At 40.9% G+C, this 19,674-nt stretch overlaps 1 long non-coding RNA gene and 1 pseudogene across 1 annotated transcript in view; one reads left to right on the top strand and one right to left on the bottom strand.

The window, feature by feature from the left end:
* The window catches only part of LOC115072238, a 23,137-nt gene extending 7,193 nt beyond the window's left edge, over nucleotides 1-15,944 (top strand). The window contains exons 2-3 of the long non-coding RNA XR_003851305.1: nucleotides 3,736-3,851; nucleotides 15,645-15,944. This is a non-coding gene — a long non-coding RNA (uncharacterized LOC115072238). The remainder of the gene's footprint in view (nucleotides 1-3,735; nucleotides 3,852-15,644) is intronic.
* Nucleotides 12,125-12,383, bottom strand: LOC103742791 (annotated as a pseudogene).
* Nucleotides 15,945-19,674: the final 3,730 nt, after the last annotated feature.

Below are 19,674 nucleotides of genomic sequence, written 5' to 3'. Positions count from 1 at the left end.
AGAGAGAGAGAGAGAGAGAGAGAGAGAGAGAGAGAGAGAGGAAAGAAACAAGCAGACAGAGAGAGACAGAGAGAGACAGAGAGAAAGATTTCTGCCATAAGATTCAAGCTTACTCAAGTACTCATTGTAAGGAACAGCCATCAGGGGGCTCACCTTGAAGCCATGTGTGTAGAGCAAGTGCCCCGTTCTTTGATTCTGAGTTTACTTGAGGATGGCTTAGGGAAGACATCCCTTGGAACCCCAGAGAATAACAGATGACTGTAATGTGCTTAGGAGCACACGTTTCCTCGTTGCTTGTGTTTAATTGAAAGTTCTCTTTAGCAAGTGACTTTCTTCTGCAGGTTTCGGTGGCTGAGTGAAAGGAGTGGAGTTTGTGAAAGAGGACTCTGATAGGACCATCTTGGTGTCACCTGAGGCACAATAGGCATGCCACAGCAAGTGCTGGGTCAATATCCTGAAGCTCAGAAACTCTTAACCCTCCAAAGTTTACAAAAGTAATCAAATTACCTTGGATTTTCTTTTCTTTTTTATTTTCTTTCCTACCTCCTTCTCTTCTTTCCCTCTCTTCTGTCTCTTTCCCTCCTCTTCCTTCCTTTCTTCCTTCCTTCTTCAGCTAGGCATAGAATCCAGGGCTTCACAGTGCTAGGCAAGCACCCTATCATTGACCCGCATACCCACAGCATAGAACTCTCCAATGCCAACGTCATCACAAGGACCTCCAAGGCCCTACCCTGTGTGATGCCATTTCCTCCCTAACCTCTTGTCCCCTAGCTTCCTTTCCCTCCCCTAGCCATACTTACCTCCTTGCTCTTCCTCTCACAGTCCAAGCCTACTCCTGCCTTGGGGGCCTTTGTTGTGTCTATTTCTTTTGATGATTGCTTTTCTACCCCAAGATCTACCTGGCTCTCTGCTCTTCCTTTATTCAGACATCTTGTTGAAGCCCATCTTGGCCATCCCATTGAAAATTGTCCTCTCCATCAACATACCCCCCTTTCCCCCTTCCTGGATCACTGTCTCTCTATACTAGAATGTAAGCTTCATAAGGCAGAGATTTTTTTTGTCATATATTCCCAACCATGTCCCCAGCACTCAGATATAGTATATGCTATACTGAACATAGTGTATGCCCAATAAATATATTTTAATCTATGAATACATTACACATTTTGTGGTTCTGTGATGGATACAAACCAACAAACAAAAGATAATAGTTCCTGTGCTTCTAGTTAAGTTTGGAAAACAAAACGATTAGAGAAAATTCAAAATAACAAGGACAACAAACAAATAGGAAAAATAATTTGTGAGACAGGTTCAGAAAAAATGAGACAGACAAATGTGGTTGGATTTGTTTTTGAATGCTTCCTGGATTGGACAGGAATTGAACAAGACATTTAAGAATGTGGGGCAGGGGGAGAATATGAATGAAAAGGGAGGAGAGAGAAGAAGAGGAGGAGGAGGTCAGCTTAAGCAAGGCTTTTCAAACAAAGTGGAAGAGCTGGCTTTCTTAGATGAGTTGTTACAACTGTTAATTCTTGTCTAAAGGTCTGAAGGCCTGGAATCCCTCACCTTCCAAGAAAACACTATTATTCCTAGCCACTGCTCCTTGGCATTCATTTCTCAGGTTGTGAACCCTCCCTTTCTGCAGTTGGCCCTGCTCTGCTTTCCAACCCTCCAGTCACTGAAAGAGGAAGGGCCTCTGAGTGTTAGCACTAGTCCAGCATCTCAGCCAGTGTCTCCTTAAACTTTTCATTGTTCCCTCTCACCAAACATCTAAACACCTCTCTAGGGCCCTGCTCCCTTCCCTGGCCCAGGAAGGACAGGTCCAATTCTTGCCATTGTCAATGCAGCTCTTTTTTTTTTCCAGCTCAGACTGACCTTGCACTCCAGGCAATCCTCCTGCCTCAGGCTCCCAAGTGGTGGGATTATATGCCTGAACTACCATAGCTGGCCCAAGAGAGCCTATTAACAGCCTAAATAGTGTATCCCAACTCCTCTCTTTAGCATGCTCATCTCAGGGTTCTGTGTTTAAATATTCAACTGTGCCATTTGTACATTGGTGGCCTGTCCCAGCACCATGAAAGGTCTCCATTGTTTGCCTTGAAAATGAAGGATAATAATATTTACATTCAACCAAATAAAACTCCAGTCTCAGGCCTCAATCCACAAAGGTTCTCTGACTAGGGTCTCTTTGCATACTAGTTACTCTCCCCAGGAATCAGCACTCTGATTTGTATATCCTAACTGCATCCCCAGAGGCCACTTTGCATGTCTGCCTTTTGGCTAGATCCCTATGCAAATATCTCCTTGAAGCTTCACCTTTCTCTTAGAAAACATCAGGCTTGGAGGGCAGCAAAAACCCATTCTAATGTAGCCTCCACCTTACCCCACCTCTCCCATATCTTCAATATATTGTCTTTTTGGACCCTGGGCCATAGAATAAGTTGACTTCCCCAACAGCATCCTTGGTGCATACTTAGCTAAGAGACCAAGGCCAGCCTTGCCAGTTCTTAGTTGAGAAGCAAAGGACAGTCATTCCACCCCTTGTATTCCCAGCTTCCAGATGGTACCAGTCCTTGAAAATTTAATGAATTTCACTTTATAGTGAAAGGAATAGTTTATTATTGTAAATGGTCCATGGATGTTTGATAAAAATGTCTGTTCTGAACTTAGGCCCTGTGCTCTACTTGCGTTTATTAAATCACTTCATACTTGTTAATTTGTGTGTGTGTATTGTTGTTGTTGTTGTTATGACAAGATCTTATTATGTAGCACAAGCCAATCTTATATTCATCATGTAGCCCAGGCTGGCTTCAAACTCAAAGTCCTCCTGCCTCAGTGTACTCTGAATACTGATATTATAGACTTCAGCCACTGCTCCTGAATAATTGGTTAATTTTGTTTCCAGTGTGTTGGATCTACCAATTATCGAGAGGCAGGTGTTTATATTTCCTACTCTGACACTATAATTATTTTCTTTTACATATTTCTATTGAGGCTATTTTATCAGATGCATGCAAATCTCTAGAATTGTTATAGCTTTCTAGTAAACCTTAGCTTCATCATTTAGGACAGTCTTACACTTCACCTTGAAGTTTATTTAGGCTAATCTTAACTATAGCTTTATAAGCTTTATTTTGGCTAATATGTGCCTGGTATATTTTCCTACATCTTTATTTTCTGTGATGTTATGTTTTAGATTTGTTTTTGGAAACAGAATGGAGTGCAAATTTTCTTTCTGTTTCCAGTAGGAAATCATTGTCTTAACTTTAGAATTTATTTGTACTTATTATAATTTATTTCTATCATCTGATTTTTATTCTATTTGTCTCATTTAAAAACTATTTTATCTTTTCCTTTCTTGACTTTAAAAAATGTTCTGAGAGCTTTAAAAAAAAATTTTTTTTGTTATCACAAGAGATGTTTTATCTCTTGTAAAATAGGCATAGTAGTACCTTTCACTAGGTTTATTGTAAGGATTAAATGAGATGTGAGAGGAAGAAACTCCAGTAAATGTTTATCTAGTACCTAGTACATAAAACACAATAAAATGGGAACTATTATTAGAATTTCTAGCACTTTTTCATATTTCATTTTATAGTTCCCTCATTGCTTGTGCTTCCTCTTCTGTTGTTCTCCTTTCTGCTGGCATTGCCCTATTTGTTCTCAGTCCTTTTTCTTTCATTTCTCCTTTGCTGTCACTTAATTTCCTGTTTCTTCCTGCCCCTTTATCTTCAGGCCAGTTATGAGTGCAAGCTGTGATTATGAAGCCATTTGGAGAAAAGAGTCACTGTGAAGAATCAGAGAACTGGGAAGACTCTGACCCACTGGTTCTCAAGCCTCAGATGGCAAAGGTACTACCCAGTGCATAGCATACTATGGAGGCTGCTGTAGGTTGGCCATGGTAAAGCTGGGTCAGCTGGAAAGGGATATAAAGGCAGTGGATCTACCCTGTAAGGATACAGTTCAATTTCCTAGTATGTTCCCTGGCTTATGGAGGCCAGCTCTATCCTTATTCTCCACTGTCAAGGAGTCCTGCTATGGGAGAGTGGGTGTCACTCAGTAGGAACTTATATATGCTCAGACCTGAGCTTGGAAAGAGGAACAGTTTGCACTCAAATACATTGTGGTCAGAGGAACATTTTGTCATCACTGTTGTGACAATGCTACAACTAAATTTAGCAAGCCATGTATATATCTTTTTCATGTCTATTAGAGAAAGCATCATATTTTCTTTCCAAAAAGCAAAAAGTCCCCAAATTGAAAATGCTCTCCTCTAATTTGGCACTTGATTGCTATAGAGAGTCCTTATTCCATGTGCTTCGGATCTTTGCTTTTTCTGTGTCCTCTGTAGCATGACTTGCTTTTAAGACCTATTGTGCCACTGGAGGAACATACTGGCACTTTGGTGGAGTTTTGGGTGCTTTTCTATTCTCTGGTGGTTTCCATACTCAGATTAAAATAAACAGAGGTGCCGAACTTCCATATTCCTTGTAGATCTCATTCAGATTTGAGAATCTAACCTTCTGATGGCAATTACTTTATTCTTCAGGATAAATTTTCAATAGATGCTATTGATGTTTTCTGAAAATGTCTTGATTACAAAAGTGCCATTTCAGGGGCTGCAGAGACGGCTCAGTGGTTAAGAGCACTGGCCACTCTTGTAGAGATCTGGGTTTGGTTCCCAGCATCCACATGGCAGCTAACAACCATCTGTACCTCTAGTTCCAGGTGATCCAACACCCTCTTCTGACCTTCGAGGGTATTGCATGACATGAGTGCACTTACAACATGCTGGCAAAACACTCATACACATAAAAACTAAAAATAATTTAAAAGTGCATTTTAAAAAATCCAATTTCATCTTATGGTGTAGAAGAATGGGCTATGTTTCTTATCATTAGCATACTCAGCAACATAATGGTTCTCTACGTTTGTAAGTTCTAAAAAACAAACTGTATCTAAACCATCCAATCTTTCTTCATCAAGGAGAATGCTACTGCCTGCATATTACAGCAATTGTAGGAGTAATTTGATGTCTACAGGATATAGAAATGATGTGAGTAGAACCTTAGCTAATAGGAGGGTAGACATTTTGTGGAAATCAATGGGAGAGGGAGAGGGAGAGGGAGAGGGAGGGAGGGAGGGAGAGAGAATATTAATCAGGCATAGGAGAGTGATTCTTAATATCAGTATCCAGGTAAATATTTGATTTGAAGTGACTGAGATTTTTACCTCCTCGAGTGTGCTCTACCAGTGATATTTAACTGTTTTCATCTCGGGACTCTTAAATACTCATAAAAATGGTGAGGGCTGGGGAGATGGCTCAGCAGGTGCAAGCATGGTGACCTGAGTTGAAATCCCCAGCACCTAAATAAAAAGCTGGGCACGTCTCTGTGTACCTATAATCCCAGTGTTAGCCAGTGAATACAGGCAGATCCTGGGAGCTCACTGGTCAGCTAATGTAGCATAAACATTGAGCTTCTGGTTCAGTGAGAGACCCTGTTTTGAGGGCACAAGGAGGAGAACAATAGAGGAAGACACTGGATGTCCTCCTTTCACCTCCACATGCGCAGTGTACAGGTGTGACACATGCATGCATGCAACACCCCCTTGCACAAAATGTTGAGCACCTCAATACTGCCTTTTCCTCGCTCCCATAGGACTTCATCCTCAAGGCACTCCTTAGCAACTTGCAAGAGGGTTGACTTCTGGTTAACTTAACCTGTGACAAGTGTTTGGCAGTGTCTACCATAGAAATGTTTAAATTATTGAAGCAATTAGTTTCTTCAGGCACAGGTGTACTTGACTTTAAACAATCTAAATTTAGCAACTTGTAGGCATGTAGGAATTATTTGTTTTATAAACAGTTTCTTTCATTCTTGTGAGGTATTCAATAAACACTGTGATTTATTTAAAATAGGAAAAACATAGCCAGGTGTGATGGTGCATGTTTTTAATCCCAGCACTCAGGAGGCAGAGGTAGGCGTATCTCTGTGAGATCGAGATCAACCTAGTCTACATAGAGAGTTCCAGGCCAGCTAGGGCTACAGGGAGACCCTGTCTCAAAAAGAAGAGACAGAAAAAAAGAAAAATAGACAAACTATAAGGCATAATCCTTAGGGAAGTACAAATACAAAACATAATGGGATACTACTTTTCAGCTTTTGGAGTGGTTACTGTTTAAAAAATACAGAATGATTGATTGCTCAAGGCAATCCTGGGCTACATGAGGACCTGTCTCAACAACAACAGAAATCACAAGAGTTAGCTGAGTTTGATGGTACACACCTGTAATCCCAGTATTTACAAGGCAGAAGCAGGAGACTCTCTTCAAGTTAGAGGCAAGCCTTGTCTACATAGCAAATCCCAGGACATCCAGGGCTACATAGCAAGACCCTACGTTAATAAAACAAAGCAAGCAAAGAATCCTAAAACAAGTATTAATGAAGTATTGATGAAGATGAGGAGATATAGGATCACATTGTTCACTACTGGTGGGAATGTAAAATAATATAAATGCTATGGAAAACAGTATGGAGATTACTTAAAACATTTAGATGCAGGGCTAGGGCTATAATTTAATAGTAGAACGCCTATTCAACAAGTGTCAGGTTTAAATTCAATCCCTAGCACTGAAAAAAAACCTAGATGAAATATTGCCATGCGATCAAACAAGTACTTAAAACAGACACTCAAAAAAGGTGTTTGCTGGGGCTGGAGAGATGGCTCAGCATTTAAGAGCACTGACTGCCCTTGCAGAGGACCCAGGTTCGATTCCTAGCACCCACATGGCAGCTACGAACCATCCTTAACTCTAGTTCCAGGGGAAGCCGATGCCCTCTTCTGACCTCCACGGGATTGCATGACACAGGTGCACTCACATACATGAGGGCAATACACGCATACACATAAAATAAAATAATAAATAAAATATTTTTTAAAAAGATGTTTGCATATCCATGTTCACAATAGCACTATTCACAATAGCCAAATAGTAGGAACAACCCAAACATTCACTATGGATGAATGGATGAACAAAATATGGTCTATGCATACAATGAAACAGCTTTCTGACGAATGCTACAACATGGATGGACTTTGCAGCTACTGTGATACATACTGAGATGAGACCTATTCTTAAAGTAAAAATATTGCTAACATGGTACGTTTTGTATTATGTATTTTATCCCAACAAAAATATGGGGATCCAGACTGTAGCTCAGTTGGTAGAGAGCTTGCTGAGCATGTACAAGGCCCTGGGTTCAATTCCCAGCAACAAATAAACTGGGTATGATGGTATAGAACTGTAACTCCAGAACTTGGGAGGAAGAGGCAGGAGGATCATGTTCAAGGCTGTCCTAAGCTATATACAATTGGAGGCCAGCCTAGGCTATGTGAGACTCTGTCTTTAAAAAATGTATAACAAAACACACTTAGTGGTTGAGGAGATAGTTCAGTCAATAAAATATTGTCAATAAAGTTTACATAGGTTCCAGCCATACATCCTGTGTAAAAAAGCTGGACATGATAGTACAAGTTTATAATCTCCGTGCTACAGAGGAAGCAGAGACAGGTGGATCTCTGGGGCTTACTGGCCAGTTATCCTAGGCCATGAAGTGAGTTAAAGCCAGTGAGGAATTCTGTCTAAAAGTGGCTAAGGAATGACACCGAAAGTTGTCCTTTTGCCTCCATAGGCACATGCACACATGCACATGAACACACACATGCGCACACACATGCATGCATATACACACACAATTTTAAAAATAAAAAGTTGAAAGGATAAATATGTCTGAATTCTTGTGATGTATTAAATTAATTATGTTAAAAAGATTAATGATGCTGGGTGTGCTGGTTCACACCTTTAGTCCCAGTACTTGGGAGGCAGAGGCAGGTGGATGTCTGTGCAATTGAGGCCAGCCTGGTCTACGAAGTGAGTTCCAGGCCAGCTGAGGCTACAGGGAGACCATGTCTCAAAAAAAATTAATGATGACTTGGAATGTAACTCAAGAGTTGAGCACTTGCCTAGCATGCCCAAGACCTTAAGTTCCATCCCCTGGTCCCTTAAAAATAGGTTAATGAAAAAAAAAATAGGTTAATGAGTGGTCCCTTTCTTTTTCGTCTTTTTTTTGTGTGTGTGTGTGTGTGTTTGAGACCACGCCCAGTGAGTGGTCCATTCTTATTGCCAATTACTCATTGTATGACTAGCCTACCATGAAAGTATCATGTTAAGTGAAAGAAGCTATTCAAAATACATGAGATATTTAGAAAAAGATAATAGACAAAAAGTGGTTGAATAGTCATCTAAAGTTGTGTGAGGATTGTGGAGAGTGACTCCCAGGGAGCACATGAACATACTCAAACCCCTTGAATTCATTATATCTTTTATTTAGTAGTGGTAGTACTAGGAATCGACTCCAGAGCCTTAGGTTTGCTAGACAAGTACTCTGTCACTGACTGAGCTATATCTCTAGCTCTGAATTCACTATAAATGAGTAAATTATATACTTAAACAAATCTGCTATTGTTGGGCATGTTGGTGCAGGAGGATCAGGAGTTCAAGGCCAGTCTCTGGTATAGAGTGAATTCAAGGCCAGCGAATTGAATTGGCCTTGTCTCAACCGCACCCCTATCCCCCTCAAAGCTACTATTCACGAAAAGATCAATGAAATTGAAAGTAATAGAAAAGACTCCCTTGAAGACTGTCTTTTCTGATTGACCTAGGAAAGTAACCTTTTTATGTCTCTGTATGGAAAGATCAGTTGGTTTTCTTGTGTTTCCTTTCAGTCATTCAGAAAGCACTGAAAACCTATGGGCAGACAACATTACCAAAGTTATATTAATGATCTAATAAAAGTCGTGTCTATCTGCTTTGCAGCTGTCAGCTCATGCTAATGATTCCACTCATTGCACAGCAACAACCCGAAGTATTGTTGCTATAAAATTACCAGTACTGAAAATAAGATTTTATCGTAGTTAAGAACAAGGGCTCTGGAGTCAGAATGCCTGGTAGGAATCCTGGCTCCAGTATTACTGTTCATGTAACTGCATGCAAGTTACTTGAATTCTCTGTGCTTCCGTTTTCTCCTTTAGAAAATGGGGATAGTTCTGATAAGAGCCCTCATTTCAGATGGTAGTGGATCAAATGTGTTCAAACATGGGAGAAGTGCTCAGAATAGGGCCTGACACTGAGCAAATGATCAATAAAAAATTAGTTACTGTTCTGTGCAGAAAATGGTGGGAGATCTCTTTGACAAGTATTGATTTCTAGTCCATTGTAAAACCTTAAACATACATTTTAAAGGTAACAGAGCTATGACTCTTTTGACAGTAGCACATAAGGCAGGGGGTCATTCAACAATGCCATAGTGGCATTGGCCCACAGTATATTCTTTAAAGTATTGAAAATGATGTTTTCTTTACTTTTCCTCTCCTCCTCCTCCATATCCTCTTTATCCTCTTCCTCCTCCTCCCCCACCCCTCCTCCTCCTCCTCCTCTCCTCTTTCTCTCTCTTTCTTTGGAGACATAGTATCAGAGTGTCGGGTACCCCAGGCTGACCTTGTACACCATTTCGTTGAAAATGTTCTTGAACTCTTCATTCTGCCTCCACCCCCCACCCCCACCAATTGCTGGAATTACAGGTGTGCATCACCATGCCATACTAAATGAAATTTTCTTTAAAAATTCAATTGTACAATCAATGTAAGTGGCTTATTATGACATTTCCATATATGCATATAGCTATTTTTTATCTTTACATCTTTAACTGAATTTTTGTGATTCATACAATATAGTTTGATATTTAGATTCCCCTCCCTTATCCATATCTCCCCCCACTGCCCTCTGCACAATTTAATGAACTCTCAAATATAGAGAGAGTCTGATTTGTGTTTCTAAATGTCCTTCAGTGTGGGCCTGTACACTGGGCCCAACAAGAATCCCATCCTGGTAAGACATTGTCTTTCCCCACTCCCAGCAGCCATCAATTGCAAAACGTTCCTTGGTTGTGTTGGTATTTCTTACCCACTTCCCTTTTCCATGCTGGGATCTTGTCTGATTTGAGTTTGTATAGGTTTTGTGCATACTGTCACCATTGCTGTGAGTTCATATGACTAACTGACCAGCTATGTGGAAGACTCTGTTTCGTTGTGGCCATCCAGCCCTTCTGGCTCTTATAATCTTTCAGCCTCCTCTTCTGCAATGATCCCTGAGCCTTGGGAGGCAGAGTTTTCAAATCGCTGTCCTATTCAGGGATAAGAACTCTGCAGTCTCTTGTTCTCTGCACATTGGCCAATTGTGGGTTTCTGTGTTAATCACCATCTGCTGTTTAAGGAAACTTCTTTGGTGAGAGTTAAGAGATGGATTAATCCTAAGTGCAGAGTTTGCATTGAAGATGTGTCACTTAGGGTTAAGCATCTCACAGACACTTATTTTCTGCATTTGAGCAATTCTGGAATTCTGCAATACTCTCCTCTGTTGCAAAAAGAAGCTTCTTTGATAAGGAGGCATATAACTATTTTGATCATAACTGTCCCTGCAGAATGTCTTGAGTAGCCAAGTATCCTGGTTAGACACAGAATACATGGTTCAATCAGTACTAAAAATCAGCAAACCATTTTATGTCAACACGTTAACATTTCTAAGTGATGAGATTACACACTTTTTTTCCATTTTCCAATGTTTTTCTTAATTATTGGATTACTTTTATTTTTAGCTTTTCATTAATATTTCAAGCATATAAAAGTTATAGAGATCAAGATATGGAGACACATATATCTACTACTTAGCTTTATCAAACTGTAATCCTTTGTCATATTTACCTGAGGCTTTTATTTTGTTTGATTGTTAGGGACTTTAAAATTTGTTTTTGATGCTGGGAATCCAACCTCGGTTTTTGTATATACTAGCATAGTTCTGTCATGAGCTATACCATCAGCTTCTGTCATTCATTTTAGAACCCAAACATAGATGACATTAAATATGTATCTTTCTAGAGTATCTCCCTGGAGCTACTGCTATATTGAAATCTTTTCTACCATTATTACAGTGAGGATGTTCATAAATAATACAGGGTTGTTCACTTGCCACCTCCACTCTGTGCTCGCTGCTTTTTGCAACATATGGAGGCTATTACAGAGTTCTACAACTGGTTAAACACAGAGAATATGTGTCTGAGAGATGCCCAGCCCTAAGTGACACATCTACAGTGGGACCTCTACACCTAAGGCTCATGGAACATAGTGGAACAGGAGGTAGAGAGAATACTAATGCATTTCTCAACTCTCACCAGTGAAACTTCCTCATGCAACAGAGGGTGATGCACACAGAATGCCACAACTGGCCAAGGTGTAGAGAATAAGAGACTGCAGAGTGTTTGTCCCTGGATAAGACTCCTATGTTAAATCTCACCCACCCATGGCTCAGGGACCACTGCAGAAAAGGGTGTGGAAAGATTGTAAGAGCTGGCTGGTGCACGAACGTAAGGAAATAGAGGCTTTCAGGCCTCTGGGAACTTGCTCATATGAACTTCCTGCAATGGTGACAGCATGCACAAGACCCATGCTGACTCAATCAGACAAAAACTTAGAATAGAACTGGAGAAATGGGCAGCAGGCCTCAACCTTAGCAAGGAACTATTGACGACCCCTTACTGCTGGGTAAGGGAGAGTTGTTCTTCTTTAAGGGAGTCTCCGACTCTAGATAGGCTGACTAGACTCCAGTGGATGAATTTGCATGAGGGACATTCAGATGTACAAAATCTTGACAGGATAGACCTTAACATATATGACAGAGTGCATGAAATCCGGTGGGACTATGGGGTGGCACAGATCAGGCAGGAGGTCTAAATTTGATTAAGATATGAAATGTACAAAACTCAATTAAATATACATTAAAATAATAATATACAGGGTTGTTCTATGTATTTTTAAGCTATGTACAAATGATAATTCCCAAACTTGCATTATTCACTCAGCATTGAGTTGGTGAGACTTGTTCATGCCGATCAATGTAGCTCTAGGCCATCATACAAAAAAGGACTTTACTTTGGGAAATTGGTTTCTAATTTATGGCAAGTTTTACTTTCAGAAATAAATCCACAGAGCAACACATTCTAATTCAACCTTAGAGACTGGCATGCTGAGCAAGGAATGTTCTTATTCTTTGTAGGAGTTCCTCCTTTGCACTGTCAGTCACCAAGTCATCAACAGTTAGGTGTTCTAGTCCTTTTTCTTTAATTACCTTTACAGTGTGCCTTCAACTGATCCTTCCAGCCACATTCAGTTAATTTAGCTCTCAACAACTATTTGAGGCATTCTCTTTCTCCAGTTTCTATTAACTTTTGGTTAATCGCTGCTCTCATCTGCGCATCTTTGTTCATCTTGCTTACTGTACTCTTTGGCTGCCTGGACTTAGACCCTCAGTAGCTCCTGTTTTTCTTTTTTTCTATCTAATACAAATAAGGTTTCTAACAACATACTTATTACTATTATTATTCTGTGAACAAGCATATGGTATGTGTGTATGTGCTTATGTGTATAATGTGTGTGTTTTCATGAGTATATACAGATACATGTGCACGCGGGTGTGCATTTGGATGGAAGCCAGAGGTTGACATTGGGAATCTTCCTTGACCATTCTCCACCTCACTGAGAGAGATTCTCTTGATGAGCTTGAAGCTCACCAATTTAGTTAGGCTGACTGGCCAATGGGCTCCAGGGATCTAGCCTGCAAACACATACACACACACACACACACACACACACACGCACGCACGCACGCACGCACGCACGCACACACGCACACACGCACACACGCACGCACGCGTATTGGGCATGGTGCCCACTCTGTGGTCCCAGCACTCTGGAGGCTAAGGCTGGGGACTGCAAGTTCAAAGCCAGTCTGTGCTGCATGATGAAACCTGTCTCGAACCTCCTCCCCTATAAACCAGAAATACATACACTCAGGTTATTAACTCTACCTTTGGACTGTTTTTTTGTATATTCTGTTTAAAGAATCGTTATTAGTAGTTATGTATTCTCAAGGGACCTCAGAATCCAGGACTTGGGCAGGCAGCAAGTAGACACTTCTTTTTGCCGGTTGTGGTGGCACACACCTTTAATCCCAGCACTTGGGAGGCAGAGGCAGGCGGATCTTTGTGAGTTTGAGGCCAGTCTGGTTTACATAGTGAGTTCCAGGACAGCTGGGGCTACAGGGTGACCCTGCCTCAAAAAGACAAAAAAAAAAAAAAAAAAAAAAAAGACACTTCTTTTTGAGACAGTCTCACTGTCTTGGCCAGGCTGGCCTCGAACTCCTGAGGCAATCCTTCTGCCTCAGTCCAAGTGTTGGGATTACAGGAGTGAGCAATCATGCCCAGCTGGCAGCTATCTCTTAAGGAAGATCCCAGGTCACTTTGACATGGCATTTGCTTTTATATCCCTTTTGCTTGAAGTTAGTCATGGTGGCTCTTACTCTAGGGGGCCTTGTGTCCTACAGCAGACAGGAGAATAGCATTGAAAGAAAACCAACAGTTTTGCCCCCGAGCTTGAATCTAACATTACAAAAACACAGGTTGTCTGCATACTACCCAAAGTTTGAAAGTTCCCCTTTCCTTTTTGGCACCTTCATTTCTTGTAGTTTCAGCTATGCCTTTCATGCATCTGTTCATTCCAAACAAATATTTATTGAGCATCTATGTGCCAGAAGCTGCCTTAGGAACAGAAGATCTAGCAGTGAGCAAGAAAAAGCTCCTGCTCTCCTAGTTTATATTCCACTTGAAGAAGACAGATCATATGCCAGAAAATGCAGTACTATAATGTCAGAAAGTGGAACTACTATGGGGAAAACTGAAGCAGGTTAAGGGCATGAGGAGTCCTGAGAAGGTCTCTGCAGTGCTAAAGTGACATGTGAGCTGGGTGTGCTGGCACATGCCTATGATCCCAACATGCACCTGGAGGTGGAGGCAGGAGAAAAAGAAGTTCAAGATCAGCCTCCTCAACTATCTAACAAGTTTGGAGCCAGCCTAGGTTACATGGGACCCTGTCTCAAAACAAAATAAAGCCAATCAACCAGACAAAAGTGAGTAGAAACCTAAATGAGGAAGAAAGCTATGATATCATTTGGGTAAGAGTATTCCAGGCAAAGGCAAGAGCAAATGCAAATGTCCTGAGGTGCAAGTATGTATGGTGTATACCAAACACACTAAGGAAGCCTATGTGACTGGAGCGGGAAAGGGAAACAGGGTTAGCAGCTGTTTTCTAGAGGCAGCAAAGTACCTGATCAGCCAGGGTTACACAGGCATTCACTTTTACTTAGAAAAAGAAGCAGTTGGAGGATTTAGACAGGAGCATGGCATGAATAGCATTTTTGTGGTGTGGGGAATCAAACCCAAGAACTGGCATATGCTAGGCAACTGCTCTACCACTGAGTGCCATCTCCAGCCCTTATGTTTTAAAGAATTAGTTGGGGGGCTAGAGAAGTGGCTCAGTAACAGCTTGCAGCATGAGCATGAGGATCTGAGTTTGATCCTCGGCCTCACATAGAAAAACCTGGCACGATGGTGCATGCTTATAACCCCAGCAGTGGGGAAGCAGAGACAGGAAGATCCCTGGGACTCACTGGCCAGCCAGCCTAGCCTAATCGGTGAGCCCCTAGTCTCAGTGAGAGACTCAAAAAAGGTGTATGGCTCCTGAGAAACAATAGCTGATGTTTACCTCTGCCCTCCACATGCATGTACACACATAAGCACATCCATGAACATAGACACATATGCACATGCACATATATACACATACATAAAAAATTAAAAGTAAATAAAAGGATTACTTGGCTGTTAAGTTGACTCAAGGTGGTAAAGAGTGGAGGCAGGGAGGAAAGTTCTGGGCTATTGTGGTTTGGCAGGTGTGAGATGAAAGCTCTTTGGACTGGGATGGTAGTATGAGAAAGAGTGAGGTAGTGGCTAGAAAAGGTAAGGTAGATGTAGATTTTAAAGGTGGGGGCCAAAGTATTTACTGAAGGATCAGATGGAAGGTATACAGTAAAGGGAGCGGTCACAGATGAGACTGCCACATTTCTGGTTTAAGTACTTGAATGGTGAAGCCATTTGCTGAGACTGGGAACTCTGGGAAAAGAATAGGCTTGTAGGACAGACACTGAGGAGCTTGCACTGACCCTGGTAGCACAGATCTGCAGTCCTAGGTCCTTGGGAGGTGGAGGCAGGAGGATTGAAAGTTGAAGGCTGAATAGACTACAGATTGGTTCGAGGCCAGTCTGGACAATTTAGGAGACCTTGTCTCAAAATAAAACGTAAAAAGTGAATGGAGGTTAGAATGCTTACCTAGTATGTGCAGCACCCTGGGTTCAATCCCCAGTACTGCCAAAATAAATAAATAAATAAACAAATAAATAGTTTGTTTTGAGCATATTAAATTTAGGATTTGAAATATGCAAGAAGGGAGGTCATTGTATACATGGGCATGGGATTTTTGTGTTTAAAGACATCTGGTTTGGAGACACAAAGTTGGGGCCATCATCATCTACACAGGCAGGAGACAGAGGGTGATCACCAGGAATGGCAGCAGGGTGGAGTGGGTTCTGCTTGTAAAGCATGAGGTCATTACTTCTCATTCTTTCCATGCTTCTTCAGGAAAATCAGAAGGAAGATGTGCTTCAGTGAAATGGAGGAGAAGCAGGATGATTGAAGACCAGAGAAGACAATGAGAAATTGATGTTCTGTGTTGTACTTCACACGATATTTCTACATGTTCATTGTGGAAAGGGCTTTTATGTCATGCAATGAGAAGTTTTGTTGTCATAGATCCCTTTTATAATAGGAAGAAAAGGTAATTTCAAATTGAAAAATATGCACATATATACAATCATTCTGTATAAAATAAATCTAAAGATGCTTATTAGACAACATTGAAAAGGGAAACAACAAAATAAACAATAAAATAGGAACTGGATTGGTTTTCCCCTCTTCTCCTTTAACAAAGAAAGAATGACATCAAGGAGGGCTCTTGCCCTCATTGTGACTTCATGACTGTCATTATTTTGTATGACAAATTAACTTCTATGATGTTTGAGCATTGAACATGATTCTAGACAAGAATACTGCTGCTGGCAGGTGTGGTGATGTATATCTGTAATCTTAGCCCTTGAGAGGCCAAGGCAGGAGGATCACAAGTTCAAGCTCAGCCTGGACTATGTAGTGAGACTCGAAGTTCAAGCTCAGCCTGGACTACATAGCAAAACTCATTCTCAAAAAGAAATGCTGTTGGTGTCCAGTGTGGTATTGAAAGTGTCAACAGGGAAAAGGCCTGGAAATTGGTGAGAAAATGCTTCAAAAGTCCTTGGCAGATTAGCTCAGTTATAGCCATCTATAGATGATGTGGCTTCAGGCTAAAGCAGGTGTGATGTTCAGTCTGGAGACCACTGCAGGAAAGGGGACAGACCTAGTATAGTCAGCCCCAGAGATTAAACAGAACCAGCATTCTTGGTTTGTGGACATTTCATTGAGCTTAGAAGACTGTGATGCTAATCTTGTTTGTCAACGTGACTAGATTTACAATCACCTGGGAGACATACCTCTAGCCATGTCTATGGACATGTTTGCAGAGAGGTTTAACTAAGGAGAGAAGACTCATCTTGAATGTGAGCAGCACTATCGCATGGGCTAGGGTCTTGGACTGAATAAAAAGGAGGCATCATCTGAGCACCAGCACTCATCACTGCTTCCTGACTGTAGACACAATGTGACCAGCTCCCTCATATCCTTGCTGTCACAGGGCCACTCTTAGTGCCACCCATGATGAACTGTACCCTCACACCATGAACCAATATAAACTCTTCCTTCTTTAGGTTACTTTTGTGAAGTAGTTTTTCATATCAAGAATGATATTATACCCTCTTAAATCACAGTGGAAAACAGTGGCATACATTAACATACAGTTGCCCTTCTCCTATCCACAAGTCACATTTCAAGATCTCCCATACATACCTAGGATAATGTCTAATATAAAGACTAGGCACAGTAAGACATTAACAGCAACTAATAATAAATTAGAACAATTGTAATCATAATAGACAAAACCTGTAGGTTTATAGCCTGAATACGTGGACTGGAAGCAATGTGATCACTGAGATGGAGAAGGGAAGAGGATTAAAAGTATAACAGGAGATTGGGATAGGGAGGTAAGGTAGAGTGGGAATTAACCAAAATTAAGGTTGTATGAAGAAGTCTTATAGAGAGCCACTAGTTTGTAGGTTAATTAAAAATAGATTTTTTAAAAAAGGTGTTTGAATAAGCAAACAATACTACTTCCAGAAAACATAGATTATTAAATGAAAATCTCAATCCAAGGCACAGAATACTTCCCTATACATTACTGGTCATAGAGGCCCCAGAGGCACCCAAAACAATACAGGCTACTGCCATTGCTCTTGGTTGATTATCTTACTAGCTGGTAAGACCCTATTGCTGAAGACACTACTCGCTTTGAATGCAGAACAGAGAAATCGGCCTCAACTGATCAGGAAACTTTCTTCTTGTTGGCTAGCTTACATAGTGCCAGAAGGTGCTACGCAGGCTACTGGGGAAGAAAAGATATCAATGAAATGTATCAACAGTCTTACCCAGTGGTGGGTAAGACCTTCCTGGAAAGATGTGCTCACTGGTACAATAATGCCATGATGGCTGTGGGGAAAACCAACTGCTTCTTTATTGAGTATGAGCCCTGCTTGACAGGAAGAATTTCATGCCTTGTACTGTAAACCTTGTCAAAATCTCATGGGGAGAGATAATAGATTCTAGTGGGGGAACCTACTGTTGTTGTTGCTATGTTAAATAGTCATGCAGCCAATCTACCTTCTAAATATTTCCATTTATTCTCTTAGATTTGTGTTGTTCTCTACTTTGGTCAGAGAAACATCTTTTCACAGTAGGTAATGGTTAATACAGAGACTCCTAAATGGCCATAGTGCTAACTAAGTATGTGAGTGCTCATCTGTGGATGAATCATCTAAGGCTCAGGGAACATTGAGAAAGAGTGGGCAGAAAGAAGGTAAGAGCTGGCAAATAAGGAGATTGTGAAATGTTGGTTTCTGGACTCAACATGGTTGTACATATCAACTCATAACAACTGTGGCTATCTGCACAAGACCTGTACAATATCAAGCCAGTCAAAATTCCAAATGAATGAGGGAGTGGTTCTCAAGGCCCCACTTTTGGTGGAAGAGCTATTGGCAATGGGTTGTTGTTGAGGGACGGAAAGTCACTCCTTTGGCGATATGGCTGCTAATAGGTTGACTGTGCCTTAGTGGATGGACCTACACCCATGCATCTATGTATAGCACTAATTGGACTCTGATTATCAATAACGTACAAAATTGAGGACATGAAGTTGAGAAGGAGATGAGATAGGGGCACGAAGGGGAACTGGAGGGAGGTAATAAAGGATGAATATGATCAAAATACATTGTATAAATGTACAAAAATTTCAAAGAATAAACCAAAAATACCATTTTCAAAATAGGGAAGAGGAGGAGGCTGGTGATGCATGTGATCATGAAGTGCCTGTGGGCCACCTGAGGAGAACAGCTCAGCAAACAGCTGGGCATGTGGCTTTGGGGCTCATGAGAGACGCCCTAGCTGAGACTGAGGAAGTAGAAATTGACGCTCTTCCCCTTCTCCAAAAATGAATTTCCAAATGTGTAGAGTCTCTTCCCACTAATTTCATAAAGGTCTAGAATCCAATCATATCTTCAATTTCAGTGTTTGTTTTAGAAATAAAGGTTTGATGTCTTGAGAAATGCTGTGGTAACTGGATTTGGAATCACCTAGGAGACACAGCTTTGACTGTGTCTGTGAGGGAGATTCCAGAGAGATTTACCTGAGGATGGAAGACTCACCCTGAATGTGGGTGGCACCATCCCATTGCCTGGGGTTCCAGACAGAGTAAAAAGGGAAAAAAGGAGAAAGTGAGTGAACATTGGAATGCGTTCTTCTCTGCTTTCTAACTGAGGACCTAATGTGATCAGCTGCCTCACCCTCCTGCTGCCACAGTAGAGAGCTCTTTGTGCTGTCATACCTTCCCCACATGGTGGACTGTACTTTCTTCTTCAAGCTGCTTCTTGTCAGGTTTTTGGTCTCAGCAGTGAGAATAAGAAGTGAAACAAATCCTAAGGTTCAGCTACAATGTGGATGAAGACTAGAGGTCTCTGGAGAAGTTATTTAAGGAGCTGGAAAAAGAAAAAGAGAAAAATCTGGAATGAATCTAAATTAGGCTTCATAAATTATCTATATTCAGTGGGGAAAGGGGGGATATTGGTCAAATGGTACAGTGTTGTAGCTAGAGAGGAGGAATGCATTCTTGTAATCTGTTCCATAGTTAAGTGCCTATAGTTAACCTATTGTGCATTTAAAAATTGCTAAAAATGAGTTTTAGACAATCTTATCACAAAGAAATGATAAGTATGTGATGATAGGAATGTTAATTCACTTGTTTTGATGAGTCTATAATACATACATGTATCAAACATCACATGGTACTCCATAAACATGTATACCTTTTATCAACTTCAAAAGAAAAAATGAAAAAATGACATACATTCAGAAGAATTTAATCAACCTTGTTAGCTTTAAACCTCAACTTGACATTGCCTAGAGTCCTCTGAGA

This window comes from Nannospalax galili, unplaced genomic scaffold (genome assembly GCF_000622305.1).
Source record: "Nannospalax galili isolate Female #2095 unplaced genomic scaffold, S.galili_v1.0 scaffold311, whole genome shotgun sequence".
NCBI lineage: Eukaryota > Metazoa > Chordata > Mammalia > Rodentia > Spalacidae > Nannospalax > Nannospalax galili.
Note: the sequence above shows the minus strand (reverse complement) of the source record. Positions and strands in the feature narration are given on the sequence as shown.